This window comes from Anas acuta, chromosome 21 (assembly GCF_963932015.1).
Source record: "Anas acuta chromosome 21, bAnaAcu1.1, whole genome shotgun sequence".
NCBI classification, from domain to species: domain Eukaryota; kingdom Metazoa; phylum Chordata; class Aves; order Anseriformes; family Anatidae; genus Anas; species Anas acuta.
In genome coordinates this window covers 6,732,149-6,752,959 of record NC_088999.1, presented here as the reverse complement: position 1 = coordinate 6,752,959, position 20,811 = coordinate 6,732,149, and the positions used below count along the sequence as shown (strand labels likewise).

At 43.1% G+C, this 20,811-nt stretch overlaps 2 protein-coding genes across 7 annotated transcripts in view; one reads left to right on the top strand and one right to left on the bottom strand.

Annotated features, from left to right (window-relative positions):
* Window positions 1–17,801, bottom strand: part of CSMD2 (CUB and Sushi multiple domains 2) — a 322,375-nt gene extending 304,574 nt beyond the window's left edge. For 2 of the 6 annotated variants that reach the window (XM_068657553.1, XM_068657561.1), the window contains exon 1: window positions 17,242–17,364. The gene's annotated coding sequence lies outside the window, so the exon portion shown is untranslated. Of the gene's footprint in view, window positions 1–1,315; window positions 1,375–16,248; window positions 16,420–17,241; window positions 17,365–17,396; window positions 17,538–17,656 lie in introns of those variants that run through there. The other 4 variants (XM_068657555.1, XM_068657554.1, XM_068657558.1 and 1 more) reach the window with 4 other exon arrangements.
* The window catches only part of LOC137842910 (gap junction beta-5 protein-like), a 165,453-nt gene continuing 162,060 nt past the window's right edge, over window positions 17,419–20,811 (top strand). The window contains exon 1 of the mRNA XM_068657566.1: window positions 17,419–17,930. The gene's annotated coding sequence lies outside the window, so the exon portion shown is untranslated. The remainder of the gene's footprint in view (window positions 17,931–20,811) is intronic.

Sequence of the window (20,811 nt, the reverse complement as noted above, 5' to 3'; positions counted from 1 at the left end):
GCACAGAGTCATTTACTAGAGAATATTTAACCTGCCTGGGAGCATCCCTCCACTGACGCTGTCACTCAGGGACTCCTGTGCTCTGCGTGCCGGATTTCATACTTTCTCCACCCAACCTCTGACTGACTGCACCAGGGAGAACTGCCTTAGTGGTAAGAAAGCCAGTTTGAAGAAAAAATTGTCATTCCTGATACCATAGAATTGCCACAGCAAGAAAACACAGCAAACATTTATCAGTTCTGTGCAGAAACAGGCCAAATTCTGAGCAGTGCCAGGTAGTGCCCAACACAGCACAGATGGGAAGAGCACAGGAGCTGCAAGAAGGCCTGAGAAGAGCCATCCCAGGCAGCAGGGATAACTCGCGTGCTGTGATTTAGCTGACACCATTCTGCATGGACTCTGGCGGGTGACAGTCACCGTGCACGGCTGGCCAAGCACACACACAGATCCCAGGTCCAGATCAAATAATCTTGTGAGGCAGAGGTATACTGGACTGAAGGGAAAATCCTAACAGCGTTAAGTCTGTAAAATAGGTAAGATGTGAAGTATAAGCTGCACTACCAAGAGCTACTGGGCATAAAAAAATAATAATAATTTAAAAAAAAGACTAAGTCTTTACCCTGCTATATTTACATACAAGGAGTAAATCTTACCTATTAATTATTAGAAGTAGGTGAATAAACTGCTGGAAATCAGGGCATATTTCCCTGATTTCAGTTCAGATTCAATTCACTGCCTTTTTTTTTTCTTTTTTTTTTTAAAGTAGATGAAATTCTTCATGTGTTTGGCGTTTACTCTCCACTCACAGCATCCACAAATACTACAATGGTTTGGCTGATGGACAATTCAGTCCCCCACTCTCACTGAGGGCTCCCACAATAAATGCAATACAAACTGAGATTTCTCAAGATCAAATTCATTATTCGCTCCCTGTGGCTATTTAAGCATTCAATCTGCTCTTTCCTGGTTATTTGCTCCAGAAACAAACTGCCACTTGAATTTTCATGAAAAAGCAAACTCATATAGACCAGCTGAAAGGAGACTGCAGAAGAATGACAGCTGTAGGTAGAAGCAGTCCCTCTTAACTTCTGGCACTTCTCAGTGTGTTAGAACACAGCCTGAAGTGACAGGACACCCCACAGATGTGCACTGACCGAGATCACAAAGAGCTTACCCTTTACAGACCACAGAGACAATTTTCCTCCCCTGTTTCTATGGGGGGACAAACTGACTCATTGAGAGACTACTTTGTTGACTGGAAATCATACAAGCTCTTTGCAGTAAAGCTGCTAAACAAATTTACTGGCACACTTACCCAGTAGCACAGAGGGTAGTGTAGGGTAGCCAGTCACCAGGAAAGCTTTTTTCTCTTCTGATGACCCTTTTTCAAAAAAAAGCCCATCTGACTAGGCCAGCCAGCAGCAGCAAAATCTAATATATACAAGATATTTTACCCATAAATAAGGTTTCAAACCTCCAGGAACACAAATAGATGATATAGTGTTGATGCCAAGCTAGGAGAGTCCTTAATTTGCTCGCTCTGGCAGGAAAAGTGGAAAAAACAAATGCGCATTTGTTTTTTCCAGTGGGTTAGCATTTTCTTTCTCTCGGTGCTGGACAGACCATCTGAGCAGAGGGGAGGCAGCACTGCTTTCAAATGTTTATTTTTAATGAGCAAAAACATTCTGCCTTCACTTTGCAGATGCAGCTACAGGGTAAGACACAGCCTTGCCTGGGTGGTTAATGGCTTTTTGTCAGGCCAACTTTATACATTCCAAAAACACTGCGTTATGAAGAACCTTTATGAGGAACCTATGAAGAGTGCATGCCTTAAAACTTCTGGATCAGTGAATAAGAGAAGGTATTTACCCTTTTCTTGCTATCACGCAGAACGGCAGCTGCTGGGTACAGCCGGGTTACCCGGGACTTGCCCCAGCTCTGGCAGCACTGCAGGAAGCTCTTGGCAATCTGAAGACTTAGTGGCCTTTCTAGCAAACCTCCCTGGGAACTGGAAACCCTCAAACTGCACTGGCTGTCATTATGCTCACCACAATCTGTGACTTGGCAGCGCTGCATGACTTTGGACAGTCTTCCTTGCCAAGGGACAAACTAATTCACACATGGAGTTATGGATGCAATCATCTCCCTTTTAAAGCCCATTTCTATCTTTAATTGTATGCACACAAGGACCACCTATTCTCTTCAGCACGTCAGTGAAATTCTTAATTTACAAATACAGAAATAACTCTATCCCTCCATCCATGGAGAAGGACATTTTGCCTTTAAATGTGGAGACATCATTTCAGCTTAACTTCGTAGAAAGAATTTGTTGAAATCCAACTCAATGTTGGTTTCCAATTTATTCTCCTTTGATAGATGTCCAGTGAAAAAAAATAAAGGCTTAAACATGACTCTTTTAAATCCGTGATGAATGGAAAGCACTCTTCAGAATGCATGAAAGGTAAAAACAATTTGCACTTTAAAGCATGTCTGATTTGAAACGCTTATCTAACGTGGAAGTCCCTTTTTTAATAAGGAAATATTGATTATGACTGAACTACTCTACATACTGAAAGTCAGCCAGAGAGGTGCACAGCACCTCAGCTGCTGTTGCTCACATGATTTAAAAAAAAAAAGTATTTACTTTTTGCATTTCTAGACTTCGTACATGTTATAGTCTCAATACATGAAACACTTTCAGACCCAACTTCAGGCATGAATGAGTTAGGACATTCAGCTCCAGTTTCAGGACAGCGAACATGCTCTTTTCCTCTCCTGATCGCAGCAGCAGGCATGGGCAGAGATTTACCATGGGAACACTTAACCTGTCTGGGAACAGGGAAACAGCTCCCCAAACTCTGCTTCTGAATGCAGCGATACATGCTCGACCACAAGTGTCAGAACATGATTTGTAAAAGCCACTCAAACATCACAAATGTATCCAACAGGAAAGAAGTTTTCAAATTATCCTGAATATTTGTCCTTTTTGCGTGCCTGGGAGGAATACATTTTATAATTCACCTTCAGTTTACAAATGGACACACAATGGGGAAAAAAAATAATGAAGCGTGAAATACAAAACCTGCATTTGAACTGAACCATTAAACAGTAAAGGCAACACAGCTGGATCCAGTTCAAGTGCTCTTACCCAGATTCAGAGTACATAAGAGCCTGATTCAGAAGCTGGGGCCAAAGTACCCCACCCCAAAAATACAACCCTTCAGAAAAGGAAATGGATTTAGTGTATAAAACACATGGGGCAACTTCTCAGCCAGTTTCAGGTAGGAAGAGTTGCACTGAAGGTACAAAGTAGAAAAAAAGCGCACTAAAACAGCACCAATTTGCACCAGATTAGAAGTTAACTCTTGGCAGCAACAGAGGAGCAATTACAGGCAGGAATTTTGAGCCAGCTTTAGCTCATTTGTTCCTGTGGAAATACAGAGCAACTTCAGGGAAATTACTAGGCTAATGCTGAGGAAAAATGCTAACAGCAGCCTCCAGTGTTCTTCAGAGCCTAGTCAGAGAAACATATAGCCTAATTTTGCATTGCAGTTCTTCTGTAGTCATTTGGTAACTTCTAGAGGCTCACAGGAATCACTAACATTGCTCTGTTGAAGATTCGCATTTTGATTTTCCTTTGTAAGCCACCACAAACACCAGGAAACACATTTCCAAGCATCCAAGTCATACAGCTAACAGGCAGCTTCTACCGCCTGTATTTCCTGTGTAAGCAGCAAAACTTTGCTGGTACGAGGCCTGTACGTTCACCTACACCCAAGCCACTCTCAGCTGCTGCACAGAAGCTCCGAAAAGACCCAAAGTCTTGGGACAGCTTAGTGCTAGTCGGGAAGTGTTCCTGTGTAACCACACTGATACAGAAGCCTTTTTGCTATTAGCAACAAGAGGAATGCCTCAGCGGGGTTGTGGGACAGGCCACTTCAGAAGAGCTGAATTACTGCTTCAAACCCCAGAGAAGCGGAGACTTCATCAGATGCTGCGGTCAAGTGAGGGCCAGGAAGAGCAGGTGTTTCTGCAGTCACTTCTATTTACTGTAACAGACACGGATTCAGTGTGAAGGGAGGCCGACGAGGCTATTTGGATCAAACCTGGAGAGAAGGCAATTGGCTCAGCCACCTGGCACACTGGGAACAGAAGCAACCTCCGGCAAGCAGCCAAACTCTTGGCAGAGCACAAGGGGGATTTTTTTTATTGCTAGTACGGATGGGATCAGGTTGGCAAATGGAGATAGCAAGGTTTACACAGGTACATAATCCATATGCTGAGGACATCAGTACTGTTCAAAGAGTGTATTGCACAGAGCTCTGCACACATCATCTGTATTGCTCCCCAGTGCTTCAGACACTGGAGCCATTTTTACACCTGTGTTGCAAGTGATGCAGTCTCGGGAAGCACTCAGAAAAAGCTCTCATTTGGGTTAGGACTCCTTCCATCTCTGACTGCTAGCTGGAAACGGTGCTTCTGAGCTACACGGCCACGCTGTCAGTGTCCCCTAGCCCTGTGGTGAGGAGCAGGACTGGCCCAAAGCCATCCTACTGGTACAAAGCAAGCCCAAGGTGAGATGATCCTGGATAGTTACCGAGTCCAGAGCCATCTCGCAGGGCTGCAGATGCATAAAATGAGGTATAATGACCTGAAGAACCAGGTGCATGTTTTTATAAAAGCATATTGCTCATCTGAATTGGATCCAAAACTCTTCAACCACTTTATATTTAAAATGCAGCTTCCCATTTCTGTAGCAAATAGCATTGCCTGCCTTTTAGTACTGCCTGTTCTTCAAGGAGATCGGATATCAGCTATCAATTGCAGTAGCAAGCATCTAATTTGACTTTGGCAGCAAGATGACAGTGTCTTGAATGCTAAATTACATCTGCAAAAAGGTCAAACCCCACGGATACCTGAACATTTACATAATTCAAACAGCTCATCATCAGTTGCCTCTGTTTTATTTTATTTTTTTTTAAAAGCTACTCCGAGGCAACAATTTTGACATGACTTTCAGGAAAGTGACTTCTAGCGGGTAATGTTCTTGGGTTTGACCTTGTTTCTACAGAGTTAATTACTGTCATTATCAACTGCTTGTACCTTCAGGAAAAAAAAGAAAAAAGAAAAAAAAAAAAGAAATAAAGGCAGTCAGTTGTAGGAATCAGCCCTCCCCTGCAATCATTGTAATAAACCAGAGACCCTTGCCCTGGAATGAACAGCATTCTGTAGCCTAACACTGCCTCCCAGACCCTCCTCCCTTCATAAAATAACCTAGAGCTGCTCAGGTTACTGCTACATGAAGTTGGTCAGCTCCTCAGCTGGTGCAAACTGAAAGCCAGGCTGGAATATGCTGCAGATCAGGCACCAGGCAGCAGGTCAGGAGACGACCATTTCTCAGCAGTGCCACTGATTTCCTCTGCCACTTTTAAAAATTATAATGCAGGAAAAAGTGTAATGAAGAAAGATTTCTGTCCCTCATTTACAGCAAGGAGCAAAATCAGGTCTTTCAGGTCCCATTCCCATCTGTCTGCACTTCTGAATGTCAGACAAGTCACATTCCTCCTCCTTGCCTCAGTTTCTTTTCTTCTGCCCCTGCCCAAAAGCTCAGTCTACGCAGCAGCACATGCTGAATTCCTTTGGTTCGCAGCTCTCCTAAGCATACCTCATTACTGATAACCTATTCAAGCTTTCCTTGTGGTTTATATTCCGCAGATGAATTACAGCTTTGTAATTAATCTTCCTCCTTATAACTCTATATGTTAATTACCATGATTATTTCTGGTAATTCCATTTTATAAATGCTCCTAAAAGTATGAAGCACCGACTGCACTATCTGAAATGAAATCTCTGTTCAGAAAATTCAAGGAGGGAGCTGAGAGGGTAGGGCACAGTCTTTAGAAACCAAGATGAAACTGTATGGAGTGCTGAGCACTTGGTTCTTCGCTGGACTCCTCCTGCCCCATAGCTCCTTAGCCTAATTACCATCAGAGCAGGAATGTTTTGATTTTCCTCACTCACAGGGCAAAGGACTCACTGAAGGACTATTCCCCTCCCCTCACATCTCTGGCAAAAAAAAAAATAAAAAGCAGAAAGTTTGCTTTGAGCGAGTGAGTTTGTTCCCTTCTTTGGAAGGAAACAAAAAAAAAAAAAAAAAAAAAAAAATACACACCCCAAGTTCCAAACACAGTGAACACCTGTACCATGAAAAGAAACCCCATCAGCCAGCTGCCTCCCTCACTCCTCCCACATTCCTGCTTGGCACATTATGTAGCACTTGTTCCCGTGTCATCCAGCCAGCTTCAGTGGTCTGCCTTATTAGCCAGCTTGCTACTTCCCTCCCAGCTCATTTCTCCACTTGAATTCTGCCTCCCTCTATCTGAATTTCAAGGGATGATATTTTTGTTGTTTGAGACCTAAACCGTGATAGAAAGACATGTTTAGGGTTAATAAGCATCTCTATCAATAGAATATTCAATCAGTATGAATAACCATCACATCTCTCCCCACCCTTCTGACTGATGATAGCTAAATTACTTCTAAATATAGCCCTTAAAATTTGCATTAATCCCGTCTGCCTCAAGCGTGTTGGGTTTATTGACAGCATGAAGATATAAGCCAAGCACCTGCATGGAACACAAGCTTATAAAATAGGAAATAAGAGCAATCCAGGTGAAATGCAGTTTCCATTAACCTTGTCTTTTTGGTTCCACTTCTCCGAAAGCTAAGACTACCACCAAATAATCTCATTGTGGACAGCTCTGTACTTCAGCCTACCTAGAGAACTTCACAGCAGTAGCACAGCCATTACTGCCCAACTTGGACATACGAAGTAACCAGAATGAGAGCTTCTTCTTCATCCAGGAATACTAAGATCTTTAAAAGAACAATAATTTGATAGCACTGTGTGTCCATTAAAAAAAAAAAAAAGTGTTACTAGTTGGTGTATCCAAACACTGCAGCCACCCCAAGCAGTTCATGTCACAGCAGAAAACAATCCTATTTATAAGCTCTGAGGATTTCCTGGAGTAAGTGGGCAAAAGTTGTCATTTGTTAACAGCCACATTTGTTAGTTTCTGGCTTTCCCCAAAGAATGCAGCACCCCAATCGAGAGCGTGGTCTTACGGTTCCCTTAGGTATGTATAATGAAGAACATTGAAACATAGGTTTTTCATCCTCCCTACAAGTTGTTTTCCCTTGATGGATGGGGCCAGGAGAACATCCTCTTATGTCGCTTTGATGTTTTTCAAATGTTATTATATCATTGAGTTTGCTTCAAATGCAGTGGTGAAGCATGCTACATCCCCTGACATCAAGTGGAAAAGCCTCTTCTGCAAAAGCCAAGGGAAGAATGGCGAATGAGTAAGACACATTAACAACCTGACAGGAGAAAAAAACCCAACCACTGAAACTACTTAATACTATATGAATCTAGCTGCTGACAGGACAAGGAGTCGGTGCTGTTATTATTGCTATCTTGCAGAATGATGATGCTTCTGGCAGGAGTAAATTGTTCAGCGTCCATCCAAAAGAACTTGCCATCTAAACACATAAGGCAGAAGCATTAGGGGAGCTAGGAAAGCCTAAGCAATTCAGTCAAGGTGACTCTGCTGGTCAGCTGGCTATATAAATTCACACAGTATCAAATTCTTTTCCTGCCCACCTCTAAGGTGCCCTCAGGAAAAAGCCAAAGAATTTTACCAGCTGGATAAATTCTTCTAACAAGCCAGATGCAGAAGGCAGGCTTTAGTTTGGGCAGCTCCGCTTTTCCACTCTTTTGTTCTAACCACCAAGCTACAAAACCTGGTTTTATTCCTTTTGTGCCCCTGCTCTTGCTTTTACCATTCCCTTGCTACCATTTTATGGTCTGTAATATGTGCAATTCTGATTTAGGGCTGAAAATGCAAAGTCTGATCGATCCAAAGTTTCAACATGCATGAATCAGCTCTCTGTGTAAACCCATCCTATACAGTTAAACAGAAGAATAAGCTGAATTGTCTCTTCTAGACTCAACACGTATGAATCAATTCTCTTTATAAACCCACCCTATATATTTAAACAGCAGAATAAGCTGTTTCTTCTAGACAGAGAAGCCATCTCTAACTTACCAATGAGTAAGAGATATATTATACTGGTCCCTTGATGAAGCCAGCAAAATACTGAGCTGTTAATATTCCTAAAATTCTTAATAAAGCATTATAGATTTATGAACTAGGTGAAGACCTTCAAACAATCTGAAACCCAGCAGATTTCAGAGCGAAAAAACTTTATCCACATCACGCATGCTTAAGAATCCCACCTTGTGATCTGCCTGATATACAGTCCAAACTTCCCGAGATAGATCAATGATTTTTAAATAGCCCCTGTTGTTGGATGCATTGATAGTCCTGCACGCCCAGAAAATATTCCCTCTGTTGAATCATCAAATCCCTTTTTAGGATGTAACAGGGGAACCTCAAGTGTCCAAATTACTTACCACCCCCACACCTCCCATGTGATTTCCCACATTTCGGAGACAGCACATTTCTCTCAAGGCCACTGCCAGAAAAAAAAAAAAATCCTATTTTGCTATGCCCAGTACAGTTTTCAGAATGATTTATAGTGCAGATAAAACAGGGAATCTTCCATGGTAAAATGACTTGTTTAGAGCAAGGCTTTTGAAAGGTAACTGTAGGAACTGGTAAAACTGGAGCTGTCACCTGCTGGCCTTGGTACCATTCAGTCAATACTTTGTGCTTTAGGAAGTCTACAACAAGCCTCCAGATACACGGCCGGAGTCAATCCTGTTTTGCTCTGGTGTAAATTACAAATAACTCCATTAACTCCTGGAGTTACATCAAAGCAAGAGGTAAATAAGGCCCTGATCATATTCCCTCTAAGGACAGCCTGCCCATCACCGTTTGGGTTAATGCACTTTGCTGCTAGTTCTGGGCTGTTCGCCATCAGTAGTAATTGGATTGCAAGAAAGGCAGATATCTGGTTCCAAATGACATTTTTATCAATATCTGTCTGTTTACAGGTGCCTGTCATAACCTTCAAATACACTTAAATAACTCAATCATCCAAGCATTGAACATATGCTGGGAAGAAGATTCATCAGGCAAATGCACAACTACTGCCCAAGTTTTTGCCTTCTAAAAATGCTAATGAAAGAACTCTTCCTTGCCCAAAACGGAGAGGCTGTGTAGACTGCATGGCCAAGACATCACAACAGAACAAGTAAAGCAAATATTCACCTCCAAAACAGCTGGGATTTTTCTTAACTTTCAGTAGAAATTGCTGTTTAAGGTTTTCAACTAAGAAAAAGAAAAAAAAAAAGCAATTTCCTGGAGAGTGCCTTTTTTATTATTATTATAAAAAAGGGTAATATAAAATTGGTATTATTTTAGATTCAGACCTGCTACTGTAATACCCCATGAAAGCTGTAGCAGTTCCACCACATGCCCACTATAATACAAGTACACAGTTACCTCTATTCAACACACTGATATAGAAAAACAACCCTACCAAAATTCAAAGCCTAATCTTTTAGCCTCATTTGAACCAGAGACAAATGCTCCCTCTAATCCCCAGCTTGTTTAAGGATCAAGTGAACCCAGGTGTACCTGCAACTGAACTTTCATTCTGAACTTCAAGTCTCAAAATAGCCATCAGGACAGGCCAACCTATGCAGCAAGATCTTACTGTGTAAACTGAAAATTATTTGTTACTCCTTATAACCACTCTGACTGCAAGAACATTGCATGCTCCTTTAAAATACAGAGCAGGACTTCTTCCCCACCCTGTTCCAGACTACCTATTTCTACAGCTGACTGTGACTTTTTTTTATCCGAAGTTTCAGTTCTTGTAATCAAGTGATTACTGCTTTCCTTGAGCAAAACAAGACAGACTAAATCCTCACAATTACAGCCAAGAGATGCAGAGTTAAAGGGCTCAGAAAAAAAAAAAAAAAAAAAAAAAAACACACACGTTAAATTCAAATACGCATTAAGAAAGCCTCATGACATTGGAGAGTAAACAAGGAACTCCAGCTCTTGGATGGACACTGCAAACTCCCAGGGCACAAACAAGTGCAACCACCGCATTTGGCACTACTACACGCACTGCTGCGAAAACACCAGGTTTAGACAACATAACACTGCCAAGCCCTCTCAGCAGAGCACATGCTAGCTTAAAAAAGGAGAGCCCCATCCTCAACATGCTGATCCCTCAAGCATTCTAGTCTCAACAAACTCGTGTCTATTTATTTTGCCTTGTTCATGCAAGGGCATTAGAAGCTTAGATTAGAGAGAGCCTTATGCATGTCAGATTAAAGCTCTGTGATAATGTCTTTAATGTTCTACTTTAACAATAAATTTAATTAGGACAACAAGGAGGAAGGGAGGGCTGAAACCTGCAAAGTGTTGCCAGCAACTCCTTTTCAACATCTGAATTGGAATGGCTCCTAGCCAGATGAGCAATTATTCCAACAGCAGACGGACAACCCATGCATGTGAGGCCCATATGCTCCTGCCTAGCCCAGGCAAGGAGCTCCAGGATGTTCTGTCGCTTCCCACCCTGCTCTCCAAGCAGATCTAAAAGACACCCCCTGCTCACAACACGGGCCCCTCAGAGGACAGGGATCTTGGGAAGCAGACAGCATCAAATCTTTCCATCTCTCTAGCCTTCAAAATAACTGCCCACCGTCACCTGCAGTGGGAAGCGGGGACAGAAAGCTGCAGGTCTGTGTGATCTCTCTCCTCCAGCTCAGCGTGGAGGATGTGCTCAGAGTTAAGTGCACAACCCTTGGAGCCAGCATCCTTCAAAGACGGGCGGCAGCACAGCCAGCCTCAGCTGGGATAAATAAGCCACCATGCTGGGGCGAAGTGACATGGCTTAACACCCCCCAGCAGACAGAGCAGATAAAAAGCAACCCTCAGAGCTTACAGTGCCTGAGCTGCTGCGAGGAGCTCTTCAGGTAGCACTGATGGCACTACAGAAGAGCTTCTTGCTGGAAAAGCCCCGTGCCCCTGGGGTGTTTACACCAGCACTGAGAGATCTGTGCCTGTGATCCAAACCATTGAGTGCAGGGAGGGCTGGCAGCCAGGTCGGTAGCAGCTCACGTCCTTCAGGTGAAGGCAACACAAAGTGGTGCAGCGTTAAGTCTCTGCGATGTCCTCGCTGTTCTGAGGTACTCCAAGGTCCTGCCGTGCAGGGCACTTACAGCCACACAGGGGCTCCTGCAGCCAAACCTTGCCAGCGTCATCAGGGCAGGGGATGATAAAGCTGCGAGCGAACAATCCTCAATCAAATATAATTAGCTCAAGTTTAACCACGTACATGCTGCTAGCCTGTTGCACCAGCAGGGTAAAAGCACTCTCGTGGATTAAGCTAATACTTTTTATTAATTGATGCACATCAACAGAATGACAGGTAGCTGAGGGGCTCTGCTCCCTGCAGTTTCGGTAATTACGATAGACACACGCTGATTCCCAAGCAGCAGGGGAAGAGGCTCAGAAGCCCAAGTCTCAGTAACACTCCCAAGAGGAAGACATCCTCAAGTCTCCCACCTTGACTGCAGCTACACTGTGAGCCAGGGCCCCAATCTTTGCTTCTTAAGCATGAATCACCAATGATTCTCTTTTAAAGCACTGCCTGTCCATAGTCTGTAGGGAACTGGAACTACTCGCATTAATAGTAGCTGTTGCATATTACATTTACAGAGCCCTTTGTCCAAGGATTACAGACTTTGCAAAACTTAATTAATTAAGCTGTAAGCCCCACACACACCTCCATACAGTGCATTAAATTCTGTCAGCATTTTTAGACTAAAGCACTATTTTATAGCAGTTATTAATTGGCTGTAGGCATCAAGTTCTCACCCAGGGAAAGATTTAATTCCTGCCTTTCAAGCACTAAGCTTAAAGTGGGAACTCTTGGGGCTTCTACGTTTGGGTTCTGCCACTGACTTGCTCTCCTGACACCAGACCTGTAATTACTGGACATCTAGCCAGTTGCTCCCTTGGGGAAGCTGAGACATACAGTGGATACCCAAGGGATTAAAGCAGGTACCTCAGAACGATTGGCAGTGTACCTGCTAGAGCCTGCCATGCCTAAAATAAATGGCTCTGGACTAACTTTTCTTTCCTTTGGATGCTCTGATGTCACGCTGCGATTCTTTCCACCCACTCATTGTGCTGGCAAGCTTCAGCTTATCCTTCTTGTCTCCGTCTGCAAGGCCATCGCATAAACGGGAAGTGATTTTTCTGTGCTCTGGGCTGGAAGACATGAATACCACCAAGCCTCCTGAGGGACTCCGGTCCAATCTACTTCCTTGACTCCCTTTGATGCATTTCCAGGTGTTCAGCCTGACTCTCACTCCACACGACAGAGCACAGTGAGGGCCCAGCCAAGATGAGGCTCTCTGATGCCCCTGTAACAACTTACACTCAAGTTTCCCACTTTGACTCCTACCTGAATCTTATGCTCTCTCTCCATACCAAGAGCCAAGATACCCGTTCACATTTCTAAATCTGAACTGAAAGTGGAGGTAGTCTGACCTCCTGTCACAGAAGAGACAAATCCAGATCATTAGAGGGATAGCCACATCACAGCTCCCCACAAAATCCTTCATGTTCTGCAGGACTATGGTGATGGGCCTCATAGCTCCAGCTACAAGCCAAAGACATTTTTGCATGCACAGCTGAGAGCTGATATTCCTCAGACCCCCAGCCCCTTGATGATTTATGGATTATGTTGACTAACCTTTCAAAATATTGTAAGATCCTCAGATGACAGGGTTGGTGTCTATGACCCGTGTCACAATAGAAGTATTCTTTATCTTCTGTAGAAAGCAGTGGGATTTTTATAGAGTACATGTATGAGAAATAGAGGTGTCTATTTTTGTCCCCACTGCGAGAGAAGCAAGCAGAACATTCCATGGTGAGGCCTGACAAGGAAACCAAACAAAATTAGAATCCACCATCCTCAGTGGGATCTTCCTATTCTAAAACAACTGCAATGGAAAGAGGCAGGAACAGAGAGAGCACATCTATCAGCACCTGGACATACCATGGACCAGTAAAAATTTTCCAAAAAGCTGGGAAGTAGACTGATGAAAAAGGAAAAACACACTAATTGCAGTGAAGGGGACCTAAAGCAGAACAAGCCTCCCACACCTTTAGTTTCATCCTCATTACTCCAGGCCTCCCATTCGAGGTTTCCTGACAGAGCAATGCCACCAGGCTCTGCACAAATGGGAGCACACAGGGAAATGTGCCGGCGGGCAGAAGAATTGAGGTTCCTGCTTCCTCCTGACCCAGCCAAACAGCCCCTCTGCTCACTACATAACCTTTTGCTCCGTTCTCCATCGCTTGCTGCTGTGATGAAGAGATGCTACGTTGCTGGGAAGAAAAGGGTTATGAGCACAGGGTTTAAAAATAAATCAACCTTTGTTGTTTTGGAAGCAATCTATGGAAAGGATTTTGTTGTAAAAGGCATTGTATAAATGAAGGCACTATTATTGTTTGACAATAAAAACCAAACAGTTTTCTTATATTTGCTTGGAATAAAGCCATTTTGCAGATGTCTTCAGACAGACTTTTTAACTGCTTTCCACAGCTTAATTTTCTCTTTTAGGTTTTTATTACATTTAAATTAAAATTATGCCTGTAAGCAGTCAAGGGCAACTTTTAACAAGTCTATCATTGTTGAACTTTTCACTGCTCATATCACCTTTGCTCAGGAGCCTGTAAACAAATTTTAGCCCTTTTCTGATACAAGTCATCCTCTCTGCTTAAGCAAGAGCATTCTTGTCAACTCTAACTTTGCACTTCCAAAATAACTGCTTTCCATGTTATGTTACTGCACTAATTATGCATAACAATTAGCATTAACAGAAGAGCCAAAAGCCCCTCTGCATATCCAAGGCTATGCTCTTTAGGAAACAGACTATCCCAAAGAACTGGATGCAAGGAATAACACAACAGAGAAATGTTGCCACAGAATGGTTCACAACAATGGACAAAGTCAGGAAAAGCAAAGCCAAAAAGCCACACCTCTTCCCAATGCAAAATTCTAATTTCAGCAAAAGCAGCTTGGAGCAGGAAAAGGTTTACCTTATTATAAAAGTATCTCAATAAAAGTGGCTGGTTGTGAGGATCCAACAAGAGTTTCTCTGTAGTTTTGGTTAGGACCAGAAGGGAAGAGACACTTACACCATCTTCTTACACCACCCTGCAAGAACAACTGATCGTGCTTCACTCAACAGCAATGCTTAAGCTCTTCAACAATTTTCTACCAATTTACACTTTTAGAAAGTCAGAAATGAGGACTGCAGTGTTGGACAATGTCCTTGTGACAGTCAGTAAGTCAAAACAGAGGTGTGGATGTTTTGACTGCGGTCTCCTAAGCTTAATTTACTCAGACTCCCAACAAGGAGCAGAAATCATCATGCATCACAGCAGTGCTGGCAAGAGCAGACACACACGGAGACATTCAGCTGTGTAGGCTGTGTTCACTGACTGAACAGCCTCTCCCCTACCTCCTCAGGGACGTAAGAAGAAAGAAATTTTATTTTCTGAGTATTGCTTTGAAGTAGCCTGAGTACAACTGTTTGGCAATCCCTCTAAAAGGAAGGCTGCATCTAAATCACCAAAGCACACTATGAAATACCAATGGGAAATACCTCTATAGAGGTTGCCTTCTTGCTCTTGCACCTTTATATTTTCAAGGTTCTTTGCTTCAGTAAAGGCAGCTGCAAATGCTGCAGGCCTAATTAATGCAGCACGTTGAAGAGGAGATCAGCACACCTGCTCTCTAATAAAGATTTTACTTCTGTTGCTATATTTATTCTTGTTTCACTCAATCTAAAGTAAATGCTATGCAGACCCAAAGCTGCTCTTTGCATATGGAGAAACACGGCAAGAGCCCCCCAGGTACACAGATTTAAGTAAACAATTAAGTTATCTCATATATACTCTCAGTTAACTCCCATGTCTGGATTTAGTTCATATTTTCTGGGTTGAATAGGTCTTGTTAAATTCAGCTGTAACTATTAAAGCAATCTTCAAATTGTTTGGGGGGTTTTCTTCATTAAGAAAGGTTCCTGGGATGGATTCTCCTAGGACCAACAGGTACCAGGAAAGTTGTGTTTATTTATTTAGCATTTTTCGCTTCCTGCAAATGCACTGTCAGGTCTGTGGAGCTACAGGCATCTCAGTCAGAAGGGCAGCCTTTATCTAAGAGAAGGAACAGCCCTGTGAGGGAAGCCAGCCTATTTTGTTCAACGCAGGCTGGATCACCTGAAAATTTGGAAAGAGAGGTGCTTCATAAAGCACGCAAGCCATCAAGCATAGGGCAGTCTAGATTACAAAAGGCACTTCTCAGCCCTAAGAGCGAGCTAACCTCCAGCATTGTGCATTTTCAGGCTCACTAAAAGGTAAACTAACAAAATCATTTTCCTGCTATTCAAAAAGAGATCCTGCAGAGCTGTTTTCAACCATGCTCTCTATGGTACCTTGTTCTTCAATACCCAAAAAAAAATTGTTTCCCAATCCATATATATCCTGATGCATGTAAAATACAGAGATGGCTCATAGTTTACCAGTAGCAGTAGAATTTAGTTTTCCTGTCCCAAAGATGAGGGGCCACACAAGGACAAAGCACTCCTGCAAAGGACTACTCTGCAAGCCCTAACAATAGCTTTCTTGTTTACACACTCAAGTCATCTTTAACAGAGATCACTTCAGGACAATAACCTTGTGCCTAATTACACCTTAATAATCATTCACATTACAGAGGCACCTACAATAAGGACATAAGAACCTAAGTTCCTTCTGAGTCTGACTTCTGTCAGCAAATTAATTAAACGCACTATATACAGAACAGCAAGAATTAGGAAATATACAGAAGATACTACGCCAGTAACCTACAATTTTAGTCATAACAAGTTAGCACCAAATACTAAGATGCAGATTGAGCAAAGTAAGTTTCACAGAGCTTCAAAAAAACATCTTATTCACACATTCCTATGCAAACTGGAACACCCACGAGGGATTCTTCCAGATGCTTACAACCTTTCCCTCCCCAAGTCTTAGAGTTCAGCTGAACCGCACTGCTACCTCCCTTTCCCATTTAAAGTGTAGCAGTTTTGTTTCTTTTCCAATCTGAACCAGAATTCAGGTAAACAACACCTTAATGTGAACGATTATAGATACAATCAGTGTACAGCTGTTGATGCAAATCCAGACCCAATTTTAAAATTATTACCAAACAATAGCTGCATGACCCCATCTGTCTCATGCCCAGTGGGCTGCAGGGGAGCTCTCTCCACAGGCGCAGCTAAGAGACTTGCTCTATACTGGGTTTGATCAGCATTGATTCATGGACCACATCAATAATAAAACCTCGTACTAATTTTAATGGTGAGCGATTGTGCTCCCGGTTCAGGGCTCAGTCAAGATGTCCTCAATAAAACAAGAACGATCCCATCACACATCCAGAGGATTTTTAGAAGCTGTTTTTGTGGCTGCCTCCCCCTCCCCAAAATTTGACAATTCTATTGATCTTAAGTATTAACTCTTGGTGAGCTACAGCCACTTCACGCCTCACCATGAGGTTGCCATTTGCCCTGTAGGTTAAGAAAAGACTTTAAAAAAGACTCACAACATAATTAAAAAGATTCTCTGACTTGATAAATACTAAATACAGTGAAAGAACAGCATGGGAATATCAGCTTCAAGTAAATAACTACATCACCAGTTCATCAATTACACCGGGAAAAAATAATAATTTAAAAAAAAAAAACACAAGCAGTAGTCAGCAAATTGCTTTGATGGCAAATGTTAACTCTGAAAGGTTTTGGTTGTTAAGAGTTGCAGCAGCTCAGTGTGGAGACTTTTGCTGTTCACTTAGCTTATTAACACTTGGTGTACATGTTTGGAGAGGGTGCTGTGGTGCATGCATACTAACAGCTCTATAATCTACTTGAGCAAGGCATCCCTGGACATTTTCAAGAACCACAAAGGAAAAAAAAAAAAACAACTCCCAGTAGAGCCAGGATCCCTCCTAGGGCTTTGTGCCTGGCAGACAGCTACTTGCTGAGCGCACCCAGCAGCACGCTGTGCTCCACAAAATCACCCGTTGCTTCGTAGTTGTTCCTGCAACACAAGCATGCTTGAGGTGACACAGATAACTTCCATCATTAAATTGCTGTTCTCCTAAGAAAAATGCACTATTTACATAAGTAATTGTTAAACTCACCACAGGCTGCAGCAGGCTCGAGTAAGAAGCCCAGCTCCTGGCGTTTTGGGAAGATGCATCTCCCTAAAGTGCTAACAGCTGGCACACGAACCAGCACCATGTCCAGGGGAGGGGAAAAAAAAAGGAAAAAAAAAAAAAAAGAGCACAAAACACACCTTTGCATTTCAAAAGAGCTATTAAGCTGTTTCCTGCTAAGTCTTCAACAACCCTCAGCACCTGGTGCAAGGCTGCTGAGGACCTGGAATGTTCTGGAAGCACCTCCCAGCCACTGAAGTACTCACTACAGGCGAGCAGAACTTCCCTTTCCTTTCGCTTCTGTCCCTTTATAACTACTGAAACAGAAACTACTGAGACTACTCAAAAAAATGAAAGCTCCTGAAACTACTCAAGCAACTCAAATTCCTCAAGCACCCACCGTGGTCCACCTGAGACGTGCTAGCAGCAGCAACGGCTACAAATGTACCTCAAGTAGGCTGCAGCAGGGATAGGCCTCATTGAAGGGCAACAGACCTTCACTTTTGCCCTCAAAATAATAATAATAATAAAATAAAAAATAAAAATGAGGTGGGGGGCAGCAGGAAGGCCAGGCCCTGAGTGCCTGGTGGGAACGCCATCTTCTTACTGGTCTGCTCGGGCCACGGGTCTTCAGGCCCCTCCCAAGAAACAGACGTTTCCTTGCACAAAATCAGGTAAGTCTTTGTGCTTTTTTATTAATTAGTTTTGTTTGGGTTCAGGCAATAGTTGTAGCGTCTGCTGATACCTGCTACAGTCTGTAGGTGGGAGCTAAGAGTGCAAGGACTTGTACCTCCTCCAGGCTGTGATAATATTTGTTCGTAAGTAGCCAGTGTTCAGCCCACAGATGGGAAGTTGTGCATTACGTGTTATTTCCCAACTGTAATAAGCAAGCCCCTGGTAATCCCCAGACAGCTGGCCATCCTGTTTCTTGTTATATTTCCAGGTGTGAGCCCCGTTTACACCAGCACCACCACCACCACAGAGTAATTCAGCATTATAAACTAAATGCTAAGAGTCCATATCAGACCTGCTGCCCTCAATTTTTTCCCTTTTACAGAACTTGTGTAGTTTCTCTCCTGAGTTTAACATGAATGAAAACATGAACAGCCTTGTGAATAGGAAATGTGATGCTGCGTGGTACACTTTTAGCACTCTGCATCAAGGATTAGATGTACAACTCCTGTTGCTATAGCTTTCATCCCTCTGAGACTTGCGTGTGTCACATATTCTGAATGAGGTGTAGAACCAAAGCAGGGGGAGAGAGACGTACAACAAAGGAGGGAGGCACAAGCAAAGTGGGGATCCTTTCTCTTAATTCTGGCTTTATGATTCAACACTTATGATGTCAATAACTTCAAGCTGTAAACAGCAAGCTAACAAAAGGCCTGTGTGGGAGGGAGTTAAATTTGTGCTCCGGATGACTGGCATTCCTTGCAATTGTTAGCCTGTTCCAAAGACCTTCATGTTCCTTATGAACTCTCATTAGCACTAATGGCCTTCCCAATGGAAATGCCAATACCAGAAAGACCAACTGTCCCATTTAGACTCTATGCAGTGGCACATGCCTGAATCTCGATAACAAAAGTAGGAAATTGTATCTGTTTCACAGAACTATTCAGTCCCCTGTGCACCTTGTATGTTACTAGAGGAGGTAATGATAAATGGGATGGGGTCTACAGGAGCTGGTTCGTTTTGCTCACTACTCCGTGGAAAGTAAAGGGAAAAAGTTGCATCTCAGCCAGCCAGGTTCCCTCTGGAGCTTTACACGAGTAACAACTTGTTCTCTTTGGCAGTCTTTGTAAGAGGTGCTAATCCACACTAGATCTGGAAAGTTAAGCAAGCATCTGCTCTGAGGTGGTGTCCTGCATGGCTTTGGTTTTGTTTGACACAAAAAGTCTTCCACAAAAAAAAAAAAAGAAAGAAGGGGAAGTAAAAAATAAATAAATTAATAATAATAAGGAAAGGGTTATTTCTTTTAATCTAAAAGAAGAGGCGAACATTTTAGTGTCATGTTTCCACTGCTCCTGGTATATTTCTCCCCAAATCAGTGTCATGCATTTGTAGATGCAGCTTCCCATCCTGAGTGGCTCAGGGCTCAGCCCCAAGGCCAAGTATATTGTGGAAGAACTTTGGGTGTTTTTACTTTTCCACCCTGGTAAATGCAGAAGGCAGCGCGTCAGGAAGAAAATTGGTGCAGCCCAAGTTTCTATTATGACAGATAAAGTGAACATTCATTTTGTGGACTTTTTCCCTTACATTCAGAGATTTAGAGCCGTGTCCAAAGGCCTGCTTTGGGTCCTGCTCCAGCTGACTCAGCTTGGGGGCTGAAGGGGGTAAATAATGGGTGAAGGTCAGTAATGTATGAACTATACATATCACTTGGCTATAAATACAGGCACTTCTTAATTAGATTAATTACCTGCATGGGTTGGCTTGAACATGCATGAATAGGCCTTGGATATACATCAGTGCCATGCTCATGAATTAGAGAGGGAGTAGGGAAGGCTTGGAGGGAGAGAGAAACAAGCAGAAAAACAAAGGTTGTGACAATGCTTCTGAGCACAGGCTTTCATGTGGGTAGGCACGTCGTTGTTGCTTTAGGAAATACAAAGAATTGAACAGTTCTGTAATCGTAACATCTACAATTGCAGAGCTTTGGAGATTATGGCCAGTTTGAAGCCGAGGCATTGCTGTTTTCTGGCACTGAGCAAATCAAAGCCTATGTGAATAATGAATGTGCAAGTCAGCTTGAGCCTGATACAGCTGTCGATTGGATTCTGCAAGATTCTCTCCTACTGTTGCCCTGCAGCAGACCTGGGAGCATTTGCAGCTGTTAAAATGAGCAGGAGATGTTTGCAGCTGCATCCTGTCCCCGGCATCATCATCAAGAGGCTGGGAGCTCGGAGTAGGGCACAGGAGGGAGCGAGTGCGTAAGGAGGCGTCTGTGTGCACAGGTGTGTGAAAACAGACAAAATGCTGGATTGGGGAGGCAAGCCGGAGTTCTTTTCAGGGTAAATGCATGTTCTCCTGGTTGAACAGCAGTTGCCTGGATTCACTTTTCAGCTGTTCTACAAACTCAGACAAACCTTTCAGTTCATCACACAAATAGCTGGCATCCTGCCTGCCTCAGAGTGTTCCTCTCCCCGGTTGCCGTGCAGGGTCAGTGATGGGGTCTGATTCAGTTCCTCTGCCTAGGAAAGAGAGAGTGCATCTGAGACATGGTGGTGGAGCTCCAGGATTTGTTCCTCCCCTTTAGCAAAATTCATGGCTGCCCACAGCATCAGCAGAGGATGTCATTCAGAGGGGGGATCTCTGGTGAGGACAGATTTGTTCATACCTTAATAATAAAGAGCTGCCCAGAGGAGCAGCCAGCCAAGCTCCTGTGATCATCACTTGAATGAATCTGATGCATTTTATTTGTATTTCTCGTGCAGTTTCCTAATTTGGCTCCCTGTAGCCTTGGGCTGGTCTCCCTATTACTGTATTTAATTGAAATAAAATATGTGCAACACCTGTTACATTTGGACTCTGAGTTCACCTGGGGTCTCTGCCACG